The sequence below is a fragment of the Bison bison genome, unplaced genomic scaffold (assembly GCF_000754665.1).
Source record: "Bison bison bison isolate TAMUID 2011002044 unplaced genomic scaffold, Bison_UMD1.0 scf7180017864193, whole genome shotgun sequence".
Taxonomy (NCBI): domain Eukaryota; kingdom Metazoa; phylum Chordata; class Mammalia; order Artiodactyla; family Bovidae; genus Bison; species Bison bison.
In genome coordinates this window covers 2158859-2183501 of record NW_011494765.1, presented here as the reverse complement: position 1 = coordinate 2183501, position 24643 = coordinate 2158859, and the positions used below count along the sequence as shown (strand labels likewise).

General features: G+C 37.7%; 1 long non-coding RNA gene across 1 annotated transcript in view; it reads right to left on the bottom strand.

Annotated features, from left to right (window-relative positions):
- Positions 1-24643, bottom strand: part of LOC104991534 — a 47350-nt gene that overhangs the window by 6416 nt on the left and 16291 nt on the right. Inside the window, exon 2 of the long non-coding RNA XR_825619.1 lies at positions 6286-6391. This is a non-coding gene — a long non-coding RNA (uncharacterized LOC104991534). The remainder of the gene's footprint in view (positions 1-6285; positions 6392-24643) is intronic.

Genomic DNA, 24643 nt, shown 5'->3' with positions numbered 1-24643 from the left:
AAGAAGCAACAGAAGCAGACATAGAACAACTGACTGGTTCAAAATTGGGAAAGGAGTACGACAAGGCTATATATTGTTACCCTGCTTATTTAATTTCTGTGAAAAGTACATCATGGAGAATGCCGTGCTGGATGAATCCCTAGTTGGAATCAAGATTGCTGGGAGAAATTTCAGCAACCTCAGACTTGCAGATGATACTGCTCTAGTGGCAGAAAGTGAAGAGAAATGAAAGAGCCTCTTGATGAATTTGCAAGAAGAGAATGAAAAAGCTGACTTGAAACTCAACATTCAAAAAACTAAGATCATGGCATCCAGTCCCATTGCTTCATGGCAAGTAGAAGGAAAAAGTGGAAGCAATGACAGGTTTTATTTTCTTGGGCTCCAGAATCACTGAGGATAGTGACTGCAGCCATGAAATTAAAAGACGCTTGCTCCTTGGAAGGAAAGCTATGACAAACCTAGTCATAGTGTATTAAAAAGGAGAGACATCACTTTGTCAACAAAGGTCTGTATAGTGAAAGCTATAGTTTCTCCAGTAGTCATATACAGATGTGAGAGTTGGACCATAAAAAAGGCTGAGCCCTAAAGTATTGATGCCTTTGAACTGTGGTGCTGGAGAAGACTCCTAAAAGTTCCTTGGACTGCAAGGAGATCAAACCAGTGAATCTTAAAGGAAATCAACCCTGAATATTCACTGGAAGGACTAATGCTTAAACTGCAATTGTTTGGCCACCTGATGCAAAGAGCCAACTCATTGGAAAAGACCCTGATGCTGGGAAAGATGGAAAGCAAAAGGAGAAGCGGGCAGCAGAGGATGAGATGTTTAGATGTTTAGTGAGATGTTTAGATGTTTGACTCAGTGGACATGAATTTGAGCAAACTCTGGGAGATAGTGGAGGACAGAGGAGCCTGGTGTGCTGCAGTCAGTCGGGGTCACAGAGAGTCTGACACAACTTAGCGACTGAACAACAACATGGGAGTAAAATGAAGTCGTTTTGAGGAGCTCCTGGGTTGCCTAGACATTAAGATTCTAGGGTTTCACTTCCTTTCAATCCCTCTCAGTCAGGGGACTGAGATCCTGTAAGGCATGCAGCGTGGCCAAAAATAAAATAAAATGAGGTTGTTTCTATTACAAGCCACCCTCCAAGAAACCACAGAGTTGTGCTGTTTGTATGTTCATGGGTAAAGGTCTTCAAGGAAATTAAATAGTTTGCTCATGATATTTATTTATTATTTTAGTAATAGATAATACAACAAGTAAATACTGTTTATTATATTACATTTATTATTTAAAATAAATTATTAAACTGATTTATTATATTTATAGTGATTTCCATTAAGGAAAGAGATTGCAGATGATGAGAAAATGAATTTTCAGTTTTTATTTAATGTTTCTATATTTGAATTTTAAATAATGAGCATAGATTCTTTTTAATTTTAAAAATTATGAAAGCATCGTTTTTAAATTATGGTGTAATGTTCATTCTTTCTATAAAATATTTCCTTAACTCAGAACATCTTTAAAGAAAAAAAGATATAAGAAAAGTATTAGGAATTTAGACGGTTTATTTCATATTAGAATCAAAGAGAGCCTTTAGACAGTGTATTGGAAATAGCAGCACCTCCCACCCAGCATAGTAGCAGATACCCTTGGGTGATTCTCTGCACATCCTTTTTGCTTCCCTTGGGTTGTTTGGTCCGCAGTTTACATTCATTGATCAGTGAGTTGATTCAAAGTCAAACCCACCGACAGCAATGAATGTTGAGTGCAGCCATCAGTGTTTTCAGTTGGTGGGGTTACCTTGGCCCATCCCAACTCCTGACTCTTCTTTTCTGCTCTAGGTTTTTGAGGTGTGTGTCTGATATCTCTCTTAGTAACCAACCATTGAGAATCCACATAATTATAGATGACACTGTTGGTAGGGCTGTGAGAAACTATGGTTCAGGGAATGGAAGGAGCTCCTGGAAAAGCTCATGGGTACCTCTGTGACCACACAGGCAGTGCTTACATACTGGTAGGTGTAACAAGAGTTGAGAACCTGGTTCTTCCTCTGTGTTTTGAACTGAGAAATACTAGTGCCATTCAAGGTAAATTAGCACAGATTATGCTTTAGGTTAAGTAATAATAATAGCTTACATATACCGAGCATTTGTTGTTTGCTAGGAATGGTACAAAGCACTGTATATATTATTGTATCTCAAACTCTAATAAGGTAGGTGTACTTACTATCTCCCATGAGCCTGAGGAAATTGAGACTCAGATACTCACCAGGGTCACACAGCTAGGGAGTTGAAGCAAGATTCATCCCAGGTCCTTCTGACTCCTGACCTTACTTTTTACTTGACTTTAATGAACATTTAAATAAGCTCATGTGGATGGAAATGGTGAGGCAGTTACTGCTTTCAAACAGCTCGTATTCTAATGGGACTGTCAAAACTTAACCACATTAACTATAATTGAGGTGGAATGTGTTAAGAGCTGTGCAGACATTGGACAGTTTTGTGCTATTTTTGCTTATTAAATCCTCCTCTTGTTCCTAATTAAAGGTTTTGAGAGAACATGGGAGAAATGGCTGTAAAGTACTTAATTGGATTTCACTTCAAAATGAAATACATGTTTTTAATAAATCTCTTCTTGCTATTTCTCATCAGAATGGCCTATTTTTAGGAGACATTTAAAAACAGCATTACGGAGCTTTTCTTATCTTGTTGAAATGAAATACCACAACAAAAATCAAGGAACAATGAGCAAGAGAAAGGAGAGCTTTTAAAAAATTAACTGGACCACTTTTGGGGGTTGGGGAGCAGAACTGCTTTTGGTGATCTCACGTGACGTGTGAAGGTACACTGTGCTTCTTTGCTTCAGGAAATATAGTGTTGTCTGTAAGGAACCCAAGGTACAGTCAACGGTCGGTGGTTTTTTCAAATCCCAAACTCACCGACAGCGTTGAATGTTCCTTGGAGTCCTCTGAAGACTGGGTCCTGGCCCTGGCAGCCCTTCTTCAGCCTGCACCCATGTTCCAAGAGCCAGTGAGCCGAGAGACCACTGGTGATGGAGCTTCTCACATTCCAAGGTGATAGTATTTAAGAAATCTTTGTGTGTAGCCCAGAGCTAATGAACTTCAGGATTGTGAGGCTGCAGTTATTTACTTATAAGCAGACTAAATGGACATCTGAGAAAAAACTTTGAATAGTATTATTTTGTAATTCTGAAAATATCAAGTATCCCGTTTTATAGCAGTACTTTAATTATTGAAGGGCATGGATAATAAAGAAATTAACATACATATTGAGGATTTAATATATACTGGGATTTATATATTTTTAACCTCCGTAAATTATCAACCCAATTTGATCTTGTGAAAAAGCTGAGTCTTAGAGAAATCAAGCAATTTGTCCAAAGTTACATAGCGAGGAGTCAACGTTACAAGCTGGAACTTGAATACTGGACTTTATGATAGTGAAAACTATCATGATGCTTACTCCATTGACCACCTCAAAACTTAGCTGTTGTATATCTGGGGTCAGTACTTTCAGTGAGATCTAAGTTAAACAAGTAAACATCCTCTTCTTTTATTGTTCAGTAGCTAACTCATGTCTGACTCATTGCGATCCCATGGACTGCAGCATGCCAGGCTTCCCTGTCCTTCACGATCTCCTGGAATTTGCTCAGACTCATATGCATTGAGTGCGTGATGCCATCCAACCATCTCATCCTCCGTTGCCCCCTTTTCTTCCTGCCCTCAAATCTTTCCCAGCATCAGGGTCTTTTCCCGTCAGTCGCTCTTTGCATCAGATGGGCAAAGTATTAGAACTTCAGCATCAGTCCTTCCAATGAATATTCAGAGTTGATCTCCTTTAGGATTGAGTGGTTTGATCTCCTTGCAGTCCAGGGAACTTTCAGGAGTCTTCTCCAGCACCACAGTTCAAAGGCATCAATTCTTTGGGCTCAACATTCCTTATGGTCCAACTCTCATATCCGTACATGACAACTGGAAAAACCATAGCTTTGACTAGACGGACCTCTGTCGGCAAAGTTATGTCTTCGCTGTCCAGGTTTGTCATAGCTTTTCTTCCAAGGAACAAGCATCTTTTAACTTCATGGCTGCAGTGACTGTCCACATGGGTTTTGGAGCCTAAGAAAATAAAATCTGCCACTATTTCCACTTTTTCTCCATCTATTCACCATGAAGTGATGGGACTGGATGCCATAATCTTAGTTTTTTGAATGTTGAGTTTTAAGCCAGCATTTTTCACTCTCCTTTTTTACCTTCATCAAGAAGCTCTTTAGTTCTCTTCACATTCTGCCAGTAGAGTGGTGGTATCTGCATTTCTGAGATTATTGATATTGTTCCCAGCAATCTTGATTTCACCTTGAGCCCAACATTTCTCATGATATATTCTGCATGTAAGTTAAATAAGCAGGGTGACAGTAGACAGCTTTGATGTACTCCTTTCTCAGTTTTCCCAACACTTCCCTGGTGGCTCAGACAGTAAAGAATCTGCCTGCAGGAGACCTGTATTGGATCTCTGGGTTGAAGAGATCTTGGAGAAGGGAATCCTCTTCTTGTTTGCTTGTAGTAATAGCAGGTGAATGTTTCATAGAAGAAGATGAAAAAAAAAAATTGACCTTTATAATTGATGATCTCTAGCTGATCCTAAATCACCAAGTTATCACAGAGGTTCAGGGGTAGTCTTCAAGTTATTTTCAATAATGAAAAAACAAAGAAAATAAACACTGCTACCTAGTAGAAAGCCTGAATTTCTCCTTAGTAAGGTCATAGAGAGTAACTAAAATGTCAGGTGTCTTAGCTTTGGGCAGAAATGCTGTCAGTGCATTGTAGACATATTGGTTATTTTTTATTACCTGTTGAATATCCTTGATGAAAAACTTGGAAAATGAATTAATTACATAGACTTTTTCAGAGTATAGGATTTATAACAGGAAGGATCCAGACATGCCCTGTAGAAAAGAGGGCTTACAGAACTGCCGACTGAATTGAGGTTAATCTTTAATCAGGAATAATTATTATCAATTGCTTTAAGTTTAAATATTAAAGGTTGACTGTTCTCAAATTCATTTTTAAATAGCCAAATGGTAGACATTAAAAAATGTCAACCACTGAGAATTTGGTTTGAATATAAGCTATTTACATTCTGCTGCTGCTGCTACTGCTAAGTCGCTTCAGTCGTGTCCGACTCTCTGCGACCCCATAGACGGCAGCCCACCAGGCTCCCCCGTCCCTGGGATTCTCCAGGCAAGAACACTGGAGTGGGGTGCCATTTCCTTCTCCAGTGCATGAAAGTGAAAAGTGAAAGTGAAGTCGCTCAGTTGTGTCCGACTCCTAGGGACCCCATGGACTGCAGCCTACTAGGCCCCTCTGTCCATGGGATTCTCCAGGCAAGAGTACTGGAGTGGGACATTGCCTTCTCCATTTACATTCTACATCAGTTTAATTATTTCACCCTCTGTCAAAATACTTCAGTTAGCCAGCTTTATTGAGTCCTCAGTGGTATGACAGTAAGTTGTGATATACCTGTGGTGGATTCATTTCGATATTTGGCAAAACTAATACAGTATTGTAAAGTTTAAAAATAAAATAAAATTTAAAAAATAATAATAAAAAATATAAATTTACATTAAAAAAAAAGAGACAAAAAAATCAAGCAACTGTTACTGTGTAGTATTTTAAAAACTCTTTAATGGGTTTATTTTGAATGGTCTTCCCATTGGGCTGATAATATGAAGTCAGTGCCTTATTTCATTTTGATAAATAATCAGGCTTTATTTTAAAAAATACCTCTGCTACCCCAAACTATTAGACATGTACAAAATACCATTTCTTAAATTCATGACATTCTAAGAGGAATTCTTTTCATAGACTTGAAAAACTAGAGAAGAGTAAAAGGTAAGTTTCTAAAGTGACATAGGGGTGTTTTCCATTGAGATAATTAATTTTCAGGGCAGTAAAGGCCTTCATTATCTTCATTCCTTCAATTTACTTTAAATCCTTATGTTTAGTTTTTACCATCAAGCAAGTCTAAGGCACAGATTGGATCTTTTCAGTGTGTTTGGCTAAGAGATGTGTGTACTTAGTGTGAGGATAAAGTCTAGGGGTTAAAAGCAGATAAGGGTTAAATTAGCCAGGTTATAGAAGCTATACTTTTTACAGTTTACTTTTATAGTACACATTTGATAGTTTAGTCCAAATTAATAAATTGATTTAGACTGGTTTTGAGTAGTTTGTCAAAACTCACTATGCCTTCCTTTAGTGTTTCACTTACCTCCTTTCATTCCTTTTCCAGAGATACTATGAAATATTGTAAAACCCACATGCTTTGGCTTGGAGATGTAAATGTTTTCATAGTCCTCTTGAGGCCTCTTGATATACTTGAAAGAAACAAGAAGCATAAACTTGTTAGAACAATATGTATTTGAGAGATTTGTAGCATAGAAGAGGAGTCACTGTCTTAGGTGGCTTTCTGCCCATACACTTCCCAAGCACTATTCAGGGAATATGTCTTAGAAATGTCGAGTGTTGCTGTTCTTGAGGACAAGGTCTTAAGTTATAAAGATGACAACAAAATGTCAGCATGAATCTATGTTCCTCTTAGCCAAGGTGCCAGTGTTCTGTTTCATTCGTTTGCTAACTCAACAGCAGAATCTTTTCCCGGAATTCCTTCTCTACATATAGCCCTTGCCATCATGGAGCCCAGTGTCTACCCAGAGAACTAGACATAGACACAGCTGATGACAGGATATGTTGCCGAGATGGTATGAATATGTTAAGGGAAAATAGAGAAAAGAACGGTTAATTCTGCCTAGGAGTGCCAGGAAAGGTATAACTAAATGGTCATGTCTCATCTGGGCCATGAAAGTTTAGTAGAACTTTTACTAGACAGAGAAGTACGGATAGTCGAATAGAGAGAAAACTGCACAGGAAATCCTAGAGGCAGGAAAGTTCAGATAATGCAGAATAGTATTGAAAGTAACCCCTCAGAGCATCAGTTAGCTCATCTTTAAGATGCAGGACAAATAGTACTGGCTCTTGCTGTGCACACAGCTGTGAAAATCACAGGAGGTTATGTATCTGAAAGTAGCATGCAAATGAAATTGCTTGGTCTGTCTTCTCATTGCTCTTGGCTCATATGTGCTAAAATAGAATAAATGAAGTACCTTATCATGATAGACTTTTCCAACTGGATTTATATTTGGCTTTCTTTTTTTTCACCTTTAAAATGACCATGTTGTTTGTTCAGTGGTGTCCTGACTCTTTGTGACCCCATGAACTGCAGCACTCCAGGCTTCCCTGTCCTTTACTGTCTCCTGGAGTTTGTGCAGACTGATGGCCATTGAGTTGATGATGCCGTCTAACCATCTCATCCTCTGTTGCTCCCTTCCCCTGCCCTCAGTCTTTCCCAGCATCAGGGTCTTTTCCGATGAGTCAGCTCTTCAGATTACGTGGCCAAAGTATTGGAGCTTCAGCTTCAGCATCAGTCCTTCCAATGAATATTCAGGACTGATTTCCTTTAGGATGGACTGGTTTGATCTCCTTACAATCCAAGGAACTTTTAGGAATCTTCTTTAGCACCACAGTTCAAGAGCATCCATTCTTTGACTCTCAGCCTTCTTTATGGTCCAATTCTCACATCCGTACATGACTACTGGAAAAACCATAGCTTTGACTATATGGACGTTTGTCAGCAAAGTGATGTCTCTGCCTTTTAATATGTTCTCTAGCTTTGTCATGGCTTTCCTTCCAGGAGCAGGTGTCTTTTAATTTTATGACTGCAGTCACCCTTCACAGTGAGTTTGGAGCCCAAGAAAATAAAGTCTGTCACCATTGCCATTGTTTCCCCTTCTGTTTGCCATAAAGTGATGGGACTGGATGCCATGATCTTCATTTTTTGAATGTTGAGTTTTAAGCCAGCTTTTTCACTCTCCTCTTTCACTTTCATCAAGAGGCTCTTTAGTTCCTCTTCACTTTCTGCCATTAGGTTGGTGTCATCTGCATATCTGAAATTGATATTTCTCCCAGCAGTCTTGATTACAGCTTCAGCTTCACCCAGTCTGGCATTTCACGTGAAGTACTCTGTATATAAGTTAAATAAGCAGAGTGGCAGTATACAGCCTTGACATACTCCTTTCCCAGTTTTGAACCAGTTCATTGTTCCATCTTCATTTCTAACTGTTGCTTCTTGACCTTCATACAGGTTTCTCAGAAGGCTGGTAAGGTGGTCTGGTATTCCCATCTCTTGAAGACTTGTCCACAGTTTGTTGTGATCCACACAGTCAAAGGCTTTAGCATAGTCAATGAAACTGAAGTAGATGTTTTTCTGGAATTCCCTTGCTTTTTTCATGATCCAACGGAGGCTGACAGTTTGAGCTCTCTGGTTCCTCTGCCTTTTCTAAATCCAGCTTGTACATCTGGAAATTCTCAGTTCAAGTACTGGTGAAGCCTTACTTGAAGGATTTTGAGCATGACCTTACTAGCATGTGAAATGAGTACAATTGTGCAGTAGTTTGAACATTCTTTGGCATTGCCCTTCTTTGGGATTGAAATGAAAACTGACCTTTGCCAGTCCTGTGACCACTGCTGAGTTTTCCAAATTTGCTGCCGTATTGAGTGCAGCACTTTAATAGCACCCTCTTTCAGGATTTGAAATAGCTCAGCTGAATTGCATCACCTCCACTAGCTTTGTTCACAGTGATGCTCCAGGATGTCTGGCTCTAGGTCAGTGATCACACCATTGTGATTATCCAGATCATTAACACTTTTTTTGTACAGTTCTCTGTATATTCTTGCCACCCCTTCTTAATATCTTCTGCTTCTGTTAGGTCCAAACCATTTCTGTCCTTTATTGTGCCCATCTTTGCATAAAGTGACCATAGTTTACATTTTTTATATATTGTTTGGGGAAGCAGTATTAAAAGAGCACAAACTTTGGGGCCAGAATCTTGACTTTGCAACTTACTAGCTATGTGACCATACTTAACCACTTTGTTTCTCTTTCCTTATCTATAAAATGGAGATCATGATAGTATCTATGTCATAGGACTGTTCTGAGGACTAAATGAGATGATGTATGTCAGATCTGTGAAAGCACACGGTACATATTAAAAACTATATGTATTTTTTATGTTACTGCAAAATGATTTAAATTGTTAAAAATCATTTTCAAGTGTTATTTACATGTTACTAAATAAAATTACATTTTTTGTTCAGAATTTGGTTTCCGTGCATATATACTAATGTAAAAACCTTCTTTTATAAGTAATATAATGTCTGACTAGCTAATGCGTTAGTATACATATGTGTATGTGTGTTTTAAAGACATTTTTTAAAACAGTGCTGTACCACTTTCATTTTGACCTTATGTAAAGTTTTTAATCTGTAAACTTCAATTTCCTTAATCTGTAAAAATGAGAATGTTAGTACCTGTCTCATATTGATTGTGAGGATTCAGTTAGATATATTAATATAATTTAAACCTCTCTGGAGAGCTATGGATTCTCTACCTAAATACATGCATATAAACACAAAAATTAAAAGGAGTTTCAGTTATGGAATCTAAGAACACATCCATAGACTCACTATGAACTTCAGGTTGAGAAATTCTGACCGGAGTTTTTAGACCAAGGTTTTGCAGTCTAGTCTTGTCTTTGCTATAATATCTCTAGTTTCGGAAGTCTCCGCCTTCATCTTATTAGGATGGCTACATGCCAGCAGTAGTGTAGATTCACCATCATCTAGTCACACCTTTCCCTGTGGTGTAACCTGTGCAGTGTAACCTGAGACAGTGGTAACTGTAAAGATGTAACGTGATGATGGTTTTCTGGGAAAGTGGATATTTTGACTTCATTGTTTTGTGCTAATTTCAGGTACAAATCACTAACTAGTAATTCTGTGCTTATAAAATTAGCAAGAAGTTGCTGGGTGAGAAGTTAACACAAATATTTGAATGAATTTATCTTGCAACGGTTCCCCATCTTTCCCCTCCCCTTACTTCCCCAGCAACCATTTGGTTTGGATCTGATTCCAGCAGTATGACTACTAATTCCGACTCGAAATTAGGCTGAAAAATTGTGTTGTTTCAAGGCAAAGCTTATAAAGGAGCCTACTGAATTCAGAGTGTTTACTTCAATGTCAGGGAATGGGGGAAAGAATGTGCCAGGGATTGCGGATGGATGTATATGTAATTATTGCTCTTTATTGTATTTGCCCTCCTAGAATTTTTTACCAGGGAGTTGAGATGTAGGAACAGGTTTTTTCAGCTATTTTAGATGAGTCTAGAAAATAAGGAGGTAAGAGACCAACTCAGTGAGATAGCAAATTGGCCAAGTGCCAGAGGCATTATGGGATGCATACTTCAAAGCCTATCAAAATATTATAAGGACCACCTGAATTCTCCATCACCTCATTGCAGTGATTTCATGTGTTTTGAGGTATTACTATTTTATATTATTTTGAAAACCCACTGGAAACAAGACTTTGTTTTTCCATGGTAAATTAATTCACAGGCTATCTGTAATCAGTCTAATTCTGTACCAAGGTTTGTTGTCAAGCTGAGCTAAATAATGGAGTACATAAATGAGTTAGGCTTATAAAGTTGTAAAAGAAGTAGAAACCCAAATCATGTAGTAGCTAATATTCATGGGAATTAAGGAATTAGTTGGAGAGATAATGGATTTTATTTCAGTGTGTGAAAAGTGTTGGCAGAGATTTTTAAAAGTCATATAGAGTAACAAGCATGTGTTTTGCAACAACCAGTTAGTGAAATAAATAAGAACAGTGAACAGAAGACTCAAAATCCTTTTTTATAATGAAATCCTGTTGATATATCAGTAATATAAGACTTTGATTTCTCCTCTAGCCTATTTTAGTTTATTGGGTTAAAAATTTATTCATATGGTACTTTATGCTTTAAAAACTTGACATCTATTTTTATAACCTTTATATTGAGACATCATAAGTTATTAATATAAATACTAATTAAGTATATTCATTCCATAGCTTTTAAGTTATTCATAACATTTAGGGAAAATGCTTTTTAAATGTTGCTTTTCTTGACTATTTCTAGCAAATAGTTGAGTCTTTTTTAAAATATGGTGTCTTAAAAGTTTTACTTTTGAGTGTATTTTGTCTAGAAAAGCTATGCTTATTAATTAGATCTACTTTCATAAACGAAATAGTAGTGTACTATGTTTGGTAAGCTATTAATATATTAATACTTGACAAATGGCTTTTACACTTTACATCTCGTTGTTAACCTGAAATTAGATAATCCTGATATTTGAATGGGAATGCTAATAGTGAATAGGGGAAAAAATTCTGTGATGAAAGAATAGAAAATACGTTCCCGTCCATAGTTTTATAACTTTCAAAGCTATCGGGTGTCTTAGAGGTCATTTAGTTGAATGATTTTCAAACCTGACCTTACATCAGAATTTAAAGTGGTATTGGTAGGGAATATAGATTGCTAAAAATGCAGACTCCTACGTATCACCCTGGACGTAGTAAATCAGATCCTTAGGGATGGGTTCTGTACTTTTATCAAGTCCCCAGAGCAGTCTGATGTAACCATTTCATAGACATTTGGTAGTCTCTGATTTAGGCCACAATGTGTCTTTAACAAATAAGGAAACAGATGTAGAAGGGAAACAACCCCAAGTCACACAGCAGATCAAAATTGAAATCCTTGACTCTGTCTGTGTGCTTGCACGTGTGTGTTCGCTTATTTATTTCACACAACTTCTCCACCGTGAAAAAGCCAGCTTTTTGCAGACGTTTCCTAATGTCCTCTTGGGCATCTGCAGGGCACTTCAGGTCATTTGCCTGACAGGTCAAACGTCTTAGCCTTAGGGATGAACCCAGAACTAGTGCAAACAGGACCATTGACTTGAGTTTGGTATGCTGACTTGCCCCATTTGACTAAGTAAGCAATGCTGAGTGGTGTTGGCTTAAAACCGTCCATGGTATGAAATGAGAAATAGCTGTAAGTTATCAAAACTCTGTGAAGGCCCTCCAGGCTCTGACATTTATCAGTTGCTGCTATACTTTAACACTTTTCTCTAATCAGAGGTGACTTATTTTATGGATGGAAGAGGCTTGCCTGACCTCTGGCTGTTCTCTGGGGAGGATTTTATTTTAATTGCCAGTGGGATGTTAGGAATTATTTCTAAAAAGATCAAGAACCTCCAGATCGACTTCAGCTTGGGCTCCTGGCCAAGTGTCCATCCTCAGGAGGGAGTTGGTGTCAGCTGCTGCCATGTGACTTTAGTATTTCAAAAAACCCAAAGCCATTACAGAAGTCTTTCCTGAGTTGGCAGGCAGAAGTAGCATCAGGAATCAAGGTCTGACACATGTCATCAGCCTGGAAAAAGTGGAGCTTGGACACTAATGATGGTTCTTGTCAAGGCTCAGTGTGATAAAGCCAGGAGGGCTCAGCTTAGGGGTTAGTTTGCATAAGAGAAGAGTTATAGCTTAGAGAACACCTGCCAAGAGATTTCAATGCCTCAGTTGTGTGTCAGTAACAAATCCTTCACCCTTGACTCCTGTCACTTCTTTTTAATGGGTGATGGTAAAGTTGCTGGGTGGCTAAAGAAGAGAGGCACTTGGTTATGTATCTGGCACATCTCCCAATTTGCTTGTTTTCTTGCCACTTAGTGTAGGACTAAATTTGTGTGTCCATATGCCAGTCTGGTGTATTGGTCTGTCTACATCTGAAGGTGTATTGGGCCAGAGTCACAGGTCCTCTTTTTCCATAAATGCCACTACCAATGACCACACAAATGTTTTGATTGACAGTTATGAGAAATCTTTTTTTGCTGGTATATCTCTCTGCTAGAAATGTTAATTTCACATCCCATCTCTGCCATTTAGTAGCTCTCTGACTTCTGGTTTAACTTCTGCCTCTCATCTAGAGGTTAGTAATTAATTATACTTACATCATAGGGTTGTGAGAATTAAATGAAAGCAGCAATATACAATACCTAGGACATAACATACCCACTCCAGTGTTCTTGGCTGGAGAATTCCAGGGACAGAGGAGCCTGGTGGGCTTGTCTATGGGGTCGCACAGAGTCGGACACGACTGACGCGACTTAGCAGCAGCAGGACATAACATTCGAATTTCAGTTTCTGTTATTATTGTAATGATTTTCTGCTTACTGAGAAAAATAGAATGAGGGGTTTCTAAATTATTGTCTTAGTGAATACATGAATTGTGGTCTAGAATGAATGTGAAATTGAAGTCTGGAGACCCAGTCTTGACTGTGCTGTATTTTACTTCAGGTTTTGTACTTTTCCATTAAGAAAAATTATACCAACCAAACACAAGGTCAGATCTCTTGCCATACAAAAAATCTTTGCATTTGTAAAAATTATAAAAATTACTGAAGTTTCCAGGAACTTTTATTTGGGTTATAGCTGTCATTTTTTACTATATTAGAAATTAAAACTGAGAAATTGGTATTTATTAATTTGAAATAAAAGAATAAACCCATTACTTATCAACATAAATAACAGTTTAAAATAAGAAAAGTATTAAAAGCAGTTATATTTTACCCAGAAAGCTTAGTGAGAACTGTGGGATTATTTTATATTTTTGTAGCTCTCTTTAATGTCTGGCTTTATATAAGTTAACTGATTTCTCATATCTGCATGTTTCTGCATCTGCCTTTTATCTGTTCAATATGTTATTTTGGCTGAGGTATATGAAGAAAATCTGGCATCTGTCCATACATATTGGAGAAGGAGATGGCAACCCACTCCAGTATTCTTGCCTGGAGAATCCCATGGACAAAGGAGCCTGGTGGGCTAGAGTCCACAGGGTCTCAACGAAGTCAGATAGGACTTAGTGACTAAACAATAACAACAAAAATCCCTACATATATAGAAAAGGAGGGGAATTTTTGTAGTTTCTTCAGATAATTATACTTAACTATTCTTTGATACTATATCTAATAGTTGGTAGTTTCTTAAAAGTTAAAAGTTGGTAGTTCTTACAAGTATCTAATAATAATATATCTAGTAGTTGGTAGTTTCTTAAAAGTTAGTTCCAATTTGGCATCTGAAACCATACATGAACTTCTTATACTCTATTCTGTTCAAATCTGCTGGTCCATCTTATACTTTGCATGGATCTTTGAATACCCATAAATGATTTTGTGACATCATGCATTGGCCATTTGGAAAATATTAATTCACTGAGCTATGCAGATTTTCTGAACGTTGACACATTTCATTATATAAATCAAATGAATTTCATTAGTATCACCACTAATGTTATTGAAAGTGAAAGTCACTCAGTCATGTCCGACTCCTTGCAACCCCATGGACTGTAGAGTCCATGGAATTCTCCAGGCCAGAATACTGGAGTAGGTAGCCTTTCCCTTCTCCGGGGGATCTTCCCAACCCATGGATTGAACCCAGGTCTCCTGCATTGGAGGCAGATTCTTTACCAGCTGAGCCACAAGGGAAGAAGCCCAATCTCATTGAAAAAACTTTTAAATATTGGGAAGCCATGTGAAGCACACAGTGGCAGATATAAATTAGCCACAATTCTAATTTTTGTTTAAAAGCTTGAATTGTTTCATTGGCAACAAGGATTTATTAAGTTATTCTCCTTGAAATGACATGCTCATTTTGTTAATTTTCAAGAAAATATCTGTCAAACATCCACATCTGAATTACCATAATATTCTGTTAGTTGTTCCTTCAGGTAAATTGGTGATGCATGAAAAAATTGACTAGTTCAGTATACAGTTCAAACAATAGCTCAAAGTGCGTTTCCTTGGGGACAACCAGTGTGCAGTAGAATTGCTTTATGTGTACTTTCCATTTTGTACACAAGATACAAAAAAGTTGTGTACTCATGCATGAAGATTTAATAACCAATAAATCTTACTGCTTCATCAAGGGCATTCAGTTAAAGTGGCTAGATGAGGTCCTCTCCTCCCTCCCAACCCCCGTGTGTGGCAATGATGAATGTAGTGACTGTCAGTGTATTTTGATGCCACTGGTTTGATGAGTGTTACAATTAAGCAATTAAACTTAACATTGGCTTCATCCCATTAATGCAAATGTCAAGCGAAAAAGGCAAATTAGTACAGAAATAGTTTTGATCTTCCAGACTCTGTGAACAGGTCTTGGGGACGTCTGTGAACCGCACTTTGAGAACCACTACTGTGGAGTTTCAAATGTTAGGAAACTGTAGGCAAATGTTGGAAACCTCCTTAATCCGTTCAGAATCAGGGGGCTGCTATAGAGAAGACAACCCCTGGCATACTGTTTTGGTATCCCCAGAGGGCTTAGTTTATACATGTGGATCTCAGTAAAGGTTGATCTATCAGTATAGATTGCCTAAATAATATTTCTAGAAATTTCTTTTTTCTGCTATACTTAAAATGTCAGTTTTTAAATGTTCTTGTGGTAAACAGCATGCATTTTCTAAGTATTGCTGAGTCTTCGGTTTGTTCAAAGTTATCTTTTTATAACGAAGTTAAATTTATTTACCAGATTATCAGATGGACATGTGTCCTATATGTGTTTTTTTTTCTCTTTTTGGGTGGATAAAAAGTAAACCCCATGGGATTTACTCTTTTGTGATCTTGGGGAAAATAAGCAGTTAAACAACATACCAAGCGCTGTTCAGATGAAGAGGTTAATAGTACCTGGCATAGAATTCAGTGTTTAGAAGGTATTTGTAATAAATATCTCCTTTTCTTGAGCCTTCTTTCAGTGTCAGGCATTGTTATTTTTTCCCCACTAGCATTACTGAGAAGTAATTGACATACATCACTGTATTAGTTTAAGGTGTACAGCATAATGGTGTGACTTACATGTATTGTGAAATGATTACCACAATAGGTTTAATTAACATTCACCATCCATTGTGACTTTGTATATATATATATATTCAACATAACACATATATGTAAGTATATATTTACAGTAAAGTTTGTATAGACACAATATATAAATATGTATTATATATGTACATATCGGAGAAGGCAATGGCACCCCACTCCAGTATTCTTGCCTGGAAAATCCCATGGATGGAGGAGCCTGGTAGGCTGCAGTCCATGGGGTTGCTAAGAGTCGGACACGACTGAGCGACTTCACTTTCACTTTTCACTTTCATGCATTGGAGAAGAAAATGGCAACCTGCTCCAGTGTTCTTGCCTGGAGAATCCCAGGGACGGGGGAGCCTGGTGGGCTGCCGTCTGTGGGGTCGCACAGAGTCAGACACGACTGAAGTGACTTAGCATAGCATGTACATATAGTTATAAATTTATATAAATATGTAAATCATTCACATTTAATCTTCATGACAGTTCCACCAGGTATTTGGTATTAACCCTTTATACATGAGACTCTAATAGGGGGTGTAATTTTCTCAAAATCATAGAATCTTGGTCTGTCTGGTGTAAACTTTTAGTAAATTCATACCTGCTTAAGAGTGATGAAAGGAGTACAGGCTGGACCGGGTAGAACTAATTATTTTCCCACTGCCAGATTCTTACTTAATCTTTCCCAGACTTCTCCCCAGTGTCTCTTCTTTCCTCTTTGGTTCTATAACATTTCTCATGGTGTGCCTTCTACTGGAGTTGTTTGCAAGGCTTATCTTTTCTACTATAATGTACCTCAGTGAAAAACATTTTGTTCAGATATATGTCAGGCCCTTGATAAATGTTTATAAACATTAACAGTGAATTAAACTTAATTCATTGTTTATTTAAACACTATATAAATGAAATAATTTAAATATAAATTGGCTTCCCTAATAGCTCAGTTGATAAAGAATCCACCTGCAATGCAGGAGACCCTGGTGTGACTCTTGGGTTGGGATGATCCCCTGGAGAAAGGGATACGCTACCCACTCCAGGATTCTTGGGCTTCCCTTGTGGTTCAGCTGGTTAAGAATCCACCTGGAATGCAGGAGAACTGGGTTTGATCCCTGGGTCAGGAAGATCCCCTGGAGAAGAGAAAGGCTACCCACTCTAGTAATCTGGCCTGGAGAATTCCATGGACTGTACAGTCCATGGGGTCGCAAAGAGTTGGACATGACTGACATTCACAAATATATATTAAGTCAATTTAAAAAACATACTCAGTATTTCCTTCTGAGATGTGACTAATAACCCTGTAATCTGTCTATTCTAAAAGTTGAAGTATGCATCTATTTTGATGGGAGGAGGTGTGTTCAAATGTTTTATTTTTAATTCCTGGGTTTGAAGAACAATGAAAAATATGAACATTTTTGTTCATATTGCTACCTTTGATTAAGCAGTATACTTTTTGGCTCTTGAGAGATGGTTCTATGATAATTGGAGAGAGGTTGCTGACTTGAGTTGATAAGATACTATATTTACTTTTCAGATGAAGGCAGATGGAAGAAAGTTATAAAAGTCCAGCTTGCTAATCTTTTTAACAAAAGAAATAGTTTGCAGCTTCATAAATCAACTTGGAGATCAAAGCACCCTCCATAAGATGTCAGTCACGATAAGACCAGTAGCTGGCAGGGGTTATTTATGTCTTCAAAATTAATAGTGATCAGAAGCAGCCAGTATGATAATTGTTCTATTTTTGTACACTCTATAAAAAGATTATTTAAATAGTAACATCTGTGTACAGGACTAACCATAAATGCTTAGCTAGCTTTGTGAGTGGAAACTTGAGGTATGGATAAAGGAGGGAGATGAGTTGTCAGTTCTTTGTAAACCACGTGCAGTTGGGTCTTTGCTTTCTAATAAACCCTCAGCTTCTTTTTGTTTCTCGGAAGTACTTAGGGCTTTATTTCTTCGCTCTAGGGCTTTCTTAATACCTTCTCAAGTTTTTATTTCCACAGTGGAGTCTTAACTAAGATATATGAAAGCAAACTGTTTAAAGGATTTTATCACAAAGTTCCATTCTTAAGTCTTCCAGAGATACTTGGTTACACAAAATGAATTCTTGAAAATTATGGCTATTTGAAGTAGAATATTTGTGCTGCTGTAGGACGTTGAGCTGAGGAGAGGGCGTTTGTTAGATCACAGCTTAGTCAGTGTAAATCTAAGGAGGTGAGGAGTGCTGAGGAGGTGAGAGAAGTAACACCCTTTCTTTGTGTTGTCTTAGTTAATGCGTCCAGCGACACTTGTGATAATTCCCTGTACTGAGATATCTGGCCTACTCCACTGTTTTCCAGTTGACCCTAGAATTGCTTGGTTTGCATGTACCAAAGTAATTTAATATACATGTTCTCCAATCACATGACTGTTAATTTAACAGTGATGATTATTGGTAAAAATAGATCGGATCAACTCAGTTGTGTCATTTGATTGAAATACTAAATTCTACAGTAACCGAGGGGTGGTGATATGTACTTACCAAATACAAGACTTTACTCAATGAATAATCTTGTTTATTAGGGCACTCTAAATTTGTGTGTGTATTAGGTATAATATTATATAGGGATCTGGCCCATTTAGGAAGAATGTCAGCTTCTAGGCATGAGAGCATGACCTTAAAATGGTTGTGAACTTTAAAGGATATATAATTGTAATTGGAGTGGGATTTATTCAGACACTGACAGGCAATAAAAATCAACATATGAAAGGTTTAAAATTTCAGTTGAATATTCTATTTAGAAATGTACAAACTTTCTTATTTAGAAAACTGTCTAGTGTGTTTTCTTTAGGATTTATTTAAATCAAAATGAATTCCACTTTTCGTTTTGGTCACTTTTATGCTAACATTCTCAGTCTTCTGACCCCTTTAAAATGCTGAGGGTCTTATGGGTGTTCTAAATATGTAGACTTTTTTCCCACTATACTTTTTAGGTCTTTTGCCTGTTTCTACTATTACTACTTTGAGTCTTGCATAAATTTCTTATGTTTAATGTAGCCAAAATATGTTTGATTGAGGTAAACTTTGGTGAATTATTTAAGAAAACAGAAAAGTAAAGCCTAGATCAGATTAGTAGTGGTGAAAGGAAAACCTAACAAGTTAAGAATAATACTAACTGAATTCAGAATAATAGATACATCAAGAGGAAAAGTCACAAGAGAATTTGTGATCTGCTATAAACCATAATTTTGTTCTGAGTGGTGATTACATGTATGCATACATATGTAAGAATCAGACTTATTTAACTTAAGGTTTGTTCACCTTACTGTATGTAACCTAAATAGTAATCTTTTCTGAAGGAAATGTGGCAAAATCTTGAACATAATGAAATAAAAAAATCCTATCAGTAAACAAAATTGTATCTACTTTAAGAAAGGTACAGGTGGTTTTTTATTCTCTCTTCTTTAACCTGTCATCATTTTTCATATTTGGAATTTTGTGTTTTATTGAGTGTTATTGGAGAGGAGAATGAAGTCTTATTTTTGTGCTGTCACTTGTTAAAAGATGACAAACCCAGTCTTGACCTTAAAACCAGATTATATGTAAATTCTTTTTATTCTTGAATCTGAGTAGAGAAAAGCCAAGACCACTTAGCTCTATTAAATTGTAATTAAACATCACTTATAAAGCCTCTATCTTTCATAAGTCTATCTAATACTTACTGAGGACTTGCCATGTACTTGATATTGTGAGGACTGTCTTGGGGTAATGTTACTATTTCACTTAGCATTTGAAGCTCTGAGGTCAAGTAACTTTTCCAAGTTCTCATGACTGAAATAGAGGGGGCTTCCTGTTCTTGGCCTCCAAAGGATACCTAAGTTGCCGATGTCAGAGTATAAATATGAAGATAATTAGCGTCCTTTGTAACTGACTCTGTTGCCACAAAGGATAATCACTGGTTTAGGAGACATCCATGTACTGTTTGAGATGTCCTTTTAGAGCTTGTATTGAGTGGCCTTTAACGTCTCAGAATCATTTCTAACACTTTTTAATATCTTGGCAATATGGCTTTGTCCTTTAAAACAAAATCTGGGGTAAAGGGAAGTGTTTATTACCCTGTTGTATGAAAAAGGCTATTTGTAGGTCATTTTTTTTTTTTAAAGGCCAGAAATTCTCTCTCTAAACCACATTAGAACCCATGCCAACTTGGTACAGGGCCCTTACCAGAGTAATGATGTAAGAACTTGAAAAGAGTACACAGTGCAGCTGCCAAAGCTCACACTGTTTAATTTCAACACCGTCTGTCTGCCAACGTCCACAGCTTGATATTTTTTTTCTGTACATACCAATTTATAATCACATATATTTATCTCATTGAGGGAGGAAAAATAATTACTGTTTAACAAACTTACTGCTTTCTGAGGTAATGGTGCTGTTTTGCCTCTCACATACTTCTGAGCATTCCCTCCCACCTAAACTACCCCCTTCCCAAGTATTTATTCTCCTGGGTGAATTTTTCCAAAATGTGACAGAGAAGAGCAGTTCACACCTTGCCTAATTTATGTTTTGCAAGGAAACCCGTCCCTTTGCATGGTTCATGTGCTACATTCCATCCATTTGCCAAGTCTTGGACTCTTGTCCAAAGTACAGTATTTGAGTATGCAATTACACATACTGGCAACAGCATACTTTTTCCTGGCCTCTCTTAGAGAAAGCTCAAAGCCAGAGGAGCAAATCCAGATGTTCTTGAATCTGGCATCCTTAATTCAGAATTCTAGATGGCAAGACTTTACTTGGAAGTGTACCAGACTTACTCAGCATCTGTTCTTGCTAACATCACATTTTTATGACCAGAGATTCTGGAGTTTGCCTCCTTTGCTGAGCAGAAAGAACAGCACATTTGAGCTGTATGGGAAGAGGCTCTCCATCATTTGAGAGAAATACTTGATTTGCTTCAGCAGGCATGCAGAGGAGGGTAGCCTTGCTTTTGGGGTTAGGTCTGGGATGACAGCAGGTGCAACTGCAGCTGACACTCCTTAATCAAATCTGCTGCTGCTGCTAAGTCGCTTCAGTCGTGTCCAACTCTGTGCGACCCCATAGACGGCAGCCCACCAGGCTCTGCCGTCCCTGGGATTCTCCAGGCAAGAACACTGGAGTGGGTTGCCATTTCCTTCTCCAATGCATGAAAGTGAAAAGTGAAAGGGAAGTCGCTCAGTTGTGGACTCTTCGCGACTCCATGGACTGCAGCCCACCAGGCTCCTCCATCCATGGGATTTTCCAGGCAAGAGTACTGGAGTGGGTTGCCATCGCCTTCTCCGTAATCAAATCAAATCAAGTCTGTTTAATTTTTAAGTAGTCTAAAATGTTTTGACATAAACATAAGTGAACTGTTTTGGGCTGTCTGGCATCTACCATAGTACCTTTTACAAGGGGGAGGTGCTCAGTGACTAAAATCAGTCACCATTTATCGAACACCTTCTGTATGTACCGAATGCTGATGTTGAATAAGATCTTTTTTCAAAGATCTGTCTGGTAGGAGGCACAAACTTAAACAGATAAATTGCAAATCACTAATTTTATTTGTTGACGCAGTTCAGTATTTTGTTCATTTTGTGAGTCAGCTACAAAAACCAGAACACAGGATTGACCTCATAACCTAAGAACAAGCATGGGATTTCTTTTTAATTCTGAAGTGTGCTACTTGTTGGCATTTTTGCCTCTTTAGATACCTCTTCTGCCTTGCCCAGGGATGAAGATTTGTGGAGTGTGGAAAGAAAATATTAGTATAATGCAGAAAGACATTTCTGAGATGGCTTCTAGGATTGATTATTCTGTTCTAAGCAATCTTCCCTTATCTAAAAAGATGTGAAGATGCACCAGTCTCTCTAGCTCACTGTGTAGGTTATCAGGCTGTTGTAAGGTGAAAGTAGGAAAAGTAATTTCCTTCTCTCTGTGGAATGTAGGCTTCCTTCGTCTGAATTGTTGCACAGTGAGGGCGGAGCCAGAAAGCACATTTACCCCCTAACTATTTCTGGACAGATGAGGTCATATTTCCTTAGTAGTGATACAGTTCTTGTGTTTAACTTTTTATTCTTTCAGCCTTCCTCCCGATTTTTAAGGCTGAGTAGATGAGTGTTTTCATTGGGCTTCTCTTATCTCTAAGAAGAACATTAAATTGCCTATGTCCAAACTTATTACCTCCCCCCCCTTTTCTTGTGGCTGTGTTGCATAGCTTATGGGATCCTAGCTCCCCAACCAGGGACAGATCCAGGCCCTCAGCAGTGAAAGCAGAGTTCTAACCATTGGACTGCCAGGGAATTCCCTGAAAGTAAAAGTCACTCAGTCGTGTCCAACTCTTTGCAACCCCCATGGACTATACAGTCTGTGGAATTCTTCAGGCCAGAATACTGGAGTGGGTAGCCTATTCCTTCTCCAGCAGATCTTCCCAACCCAGGAATTGAACTCGAGTCTCCTGCATTGCAGGTGGATTCTTTACCAACTGAGCTAATTTCCTCCCATTTCTTTCAGACAAAACATATATACCGCTGCTATTAAAATAATAACAGTTTATACTTATATGCTATTTATGTTCCAGGTTTTGTCTTTAGAGCTTTATAAATAAAGCACTTAAAAAGAGTTATCTAATCCTCACAACAGTCCAGTGAGATAGATACTTATGATTTCAATTTTACAGGTAAAAACTGAAAGGCACAGTAAGGTAAGTAACTTGCCCAAGATCACATAGCTAATGAGTGGCAAAGCCAGGCTTTGAACTCAGGAGTTTCAAACCCATCGTGTTCTTAACCAGTGCATTATACCATTTCATATGCAGTTTGATGTTGAATGACACAGTTTCCTAAAAGTAGGAGGTAATAATAATATCTACCATTTGAGTGCCTCCTGTACAGGCATTATACATGTCATTTTACTTCTTTTCAGTCTTAATGCAAGTGTGAATTGGCCCCATTTTGCAGATGATAATATCAAATTTTATGGAGCACTTAATATGGGTCAGGCATTGTACTTAATTGCTTTACTTTGTATTATCTCATTTAATGTTCATAGTAGTGCTGTGGATAATTACTGTTCTCATTCTGGATACGAGAAAACTGAAGCTGGAGATGTGCACTTGCCTAGAGTCAAATAGCTAAGGAGGTCTCCTGCTCATTTTTGCTGTATACTAGAAACTAGCACAGCATTGTTAATTATATTCCAATATTAAAAAAATTTAAGATATATGTATGCACACATATGTATGTACATATATGTGTACAAATATGTACAGATAGCTACTGAGAGATAGAGTTATGATTTAAATACAGGGTCTGTATCCAGACCCCAAGCTCTTGATACCACATAATAATGTGAAGCAATAATTAGCTATAGATGTTCTGGTGATGAGAAGAATCTCAGAAGACAGAGCCTAGCTCCAAATCTGTTTCTCATCTATAATCCTCACATAGTTTGTTGATTAATTGTAAGCCTTGCTTTTCGTCTTCTTCTTGTTCTCATAACAGAGAAACTTGAAGTGTCAGAGATGGCCTTCTTGTAAGAACACAGGAGGTCCTTGTCTAACTGATTTAGTGAATTTGTCTTTTATTAACGCTTTGAATTTTTCTTTAATTCCATTTACTGGGCTCATCTCTCTGTAGATTTCTTTCCATTATCTTCACAGGAATTCCTAGAAGTTATAGTGGGAGGAATCTTAAGCATGTATAAGGCTCTGTTTTTAAATACAGCACTTTAGTCTATCTTTATTTTGCTTCCTTTGGATTGTAAATTTATTTTCTTTACAACCTAACATGTGGTGTTGAAGATTTTTGTTTTAAATTACTTTTTAACATGAGAACCTTTATATGGTCATTGAATCTTAGCTGCATTCAAGTCTTGAATCTCAAAATTCACATATTCCCATTGGCAAACTCAGAACTAATAATTTCAGAAAGGGAGTGTGTTTTCTGCCCCTTTTTCCTTTGCTAAATAGCTTTCGTCTTTCTTGTCATTCTAGATTTTCTCTTCTTTATCTTCAGTCAGTTGTTCACTGTGATTTATTAAATCTACCTCCGAGATACCCATCAAACTCTGGTTCAAGGTACTCAACACCACTAGAAATCAGAAAAATGAAAAAAATTTAAAAATGATATGCTACTACATGGCCACCAGAATAGCTAAAATTAAAATAACAAAAAAACCCCTGACTATGTAAAGTGTTGGAGAGAACAGCTGTAACACCCTTTACCAACAGAAGTAGAGCGTAAACTGGTACAAACATTTGAAACTCTTCAGTAATAACATCTTTGGAAGTTGAACATAAGCAGTTCCATTTCTAGACATATCCCCAACAAATAGTGGATAAAGTATATGCTGAATGAACACTTACGAGAATGTTCATAATAACATTATTTGTAGTAGTCCCAAACTGGCAACAACTAAACTGGAGACTGTTGAATATCTATCAGCAGTAGAATGGGGGCTTCCCTGGTAGTTCAGTGGTAAATAATTTGCCTGCCAATGCAGGAGACCAGGGGTTTGATCCTTGGTCCGGGAAGATCTCACATGCTGTGGAGCAACTAAGCCTGTGTGCCACAACTACTGAGCCTGTGTGCTCTAGGGCCCGGGAGCTGCAACTGGTGAAGCTTTAGAGCCTGTGCTCCACAATAAAAGAAGCCACCACCACAAGAAACCTGTGCATCGCAGCTAGAGAAGAGCCCCCTCTCACTGCAACTCGAGAAAGCTCACACACAGCAATGAAGACCCAGGGCAGCAAAAAATAAATTTAAAAAATTATATTAAAAAACAACCCAGTAAAATGG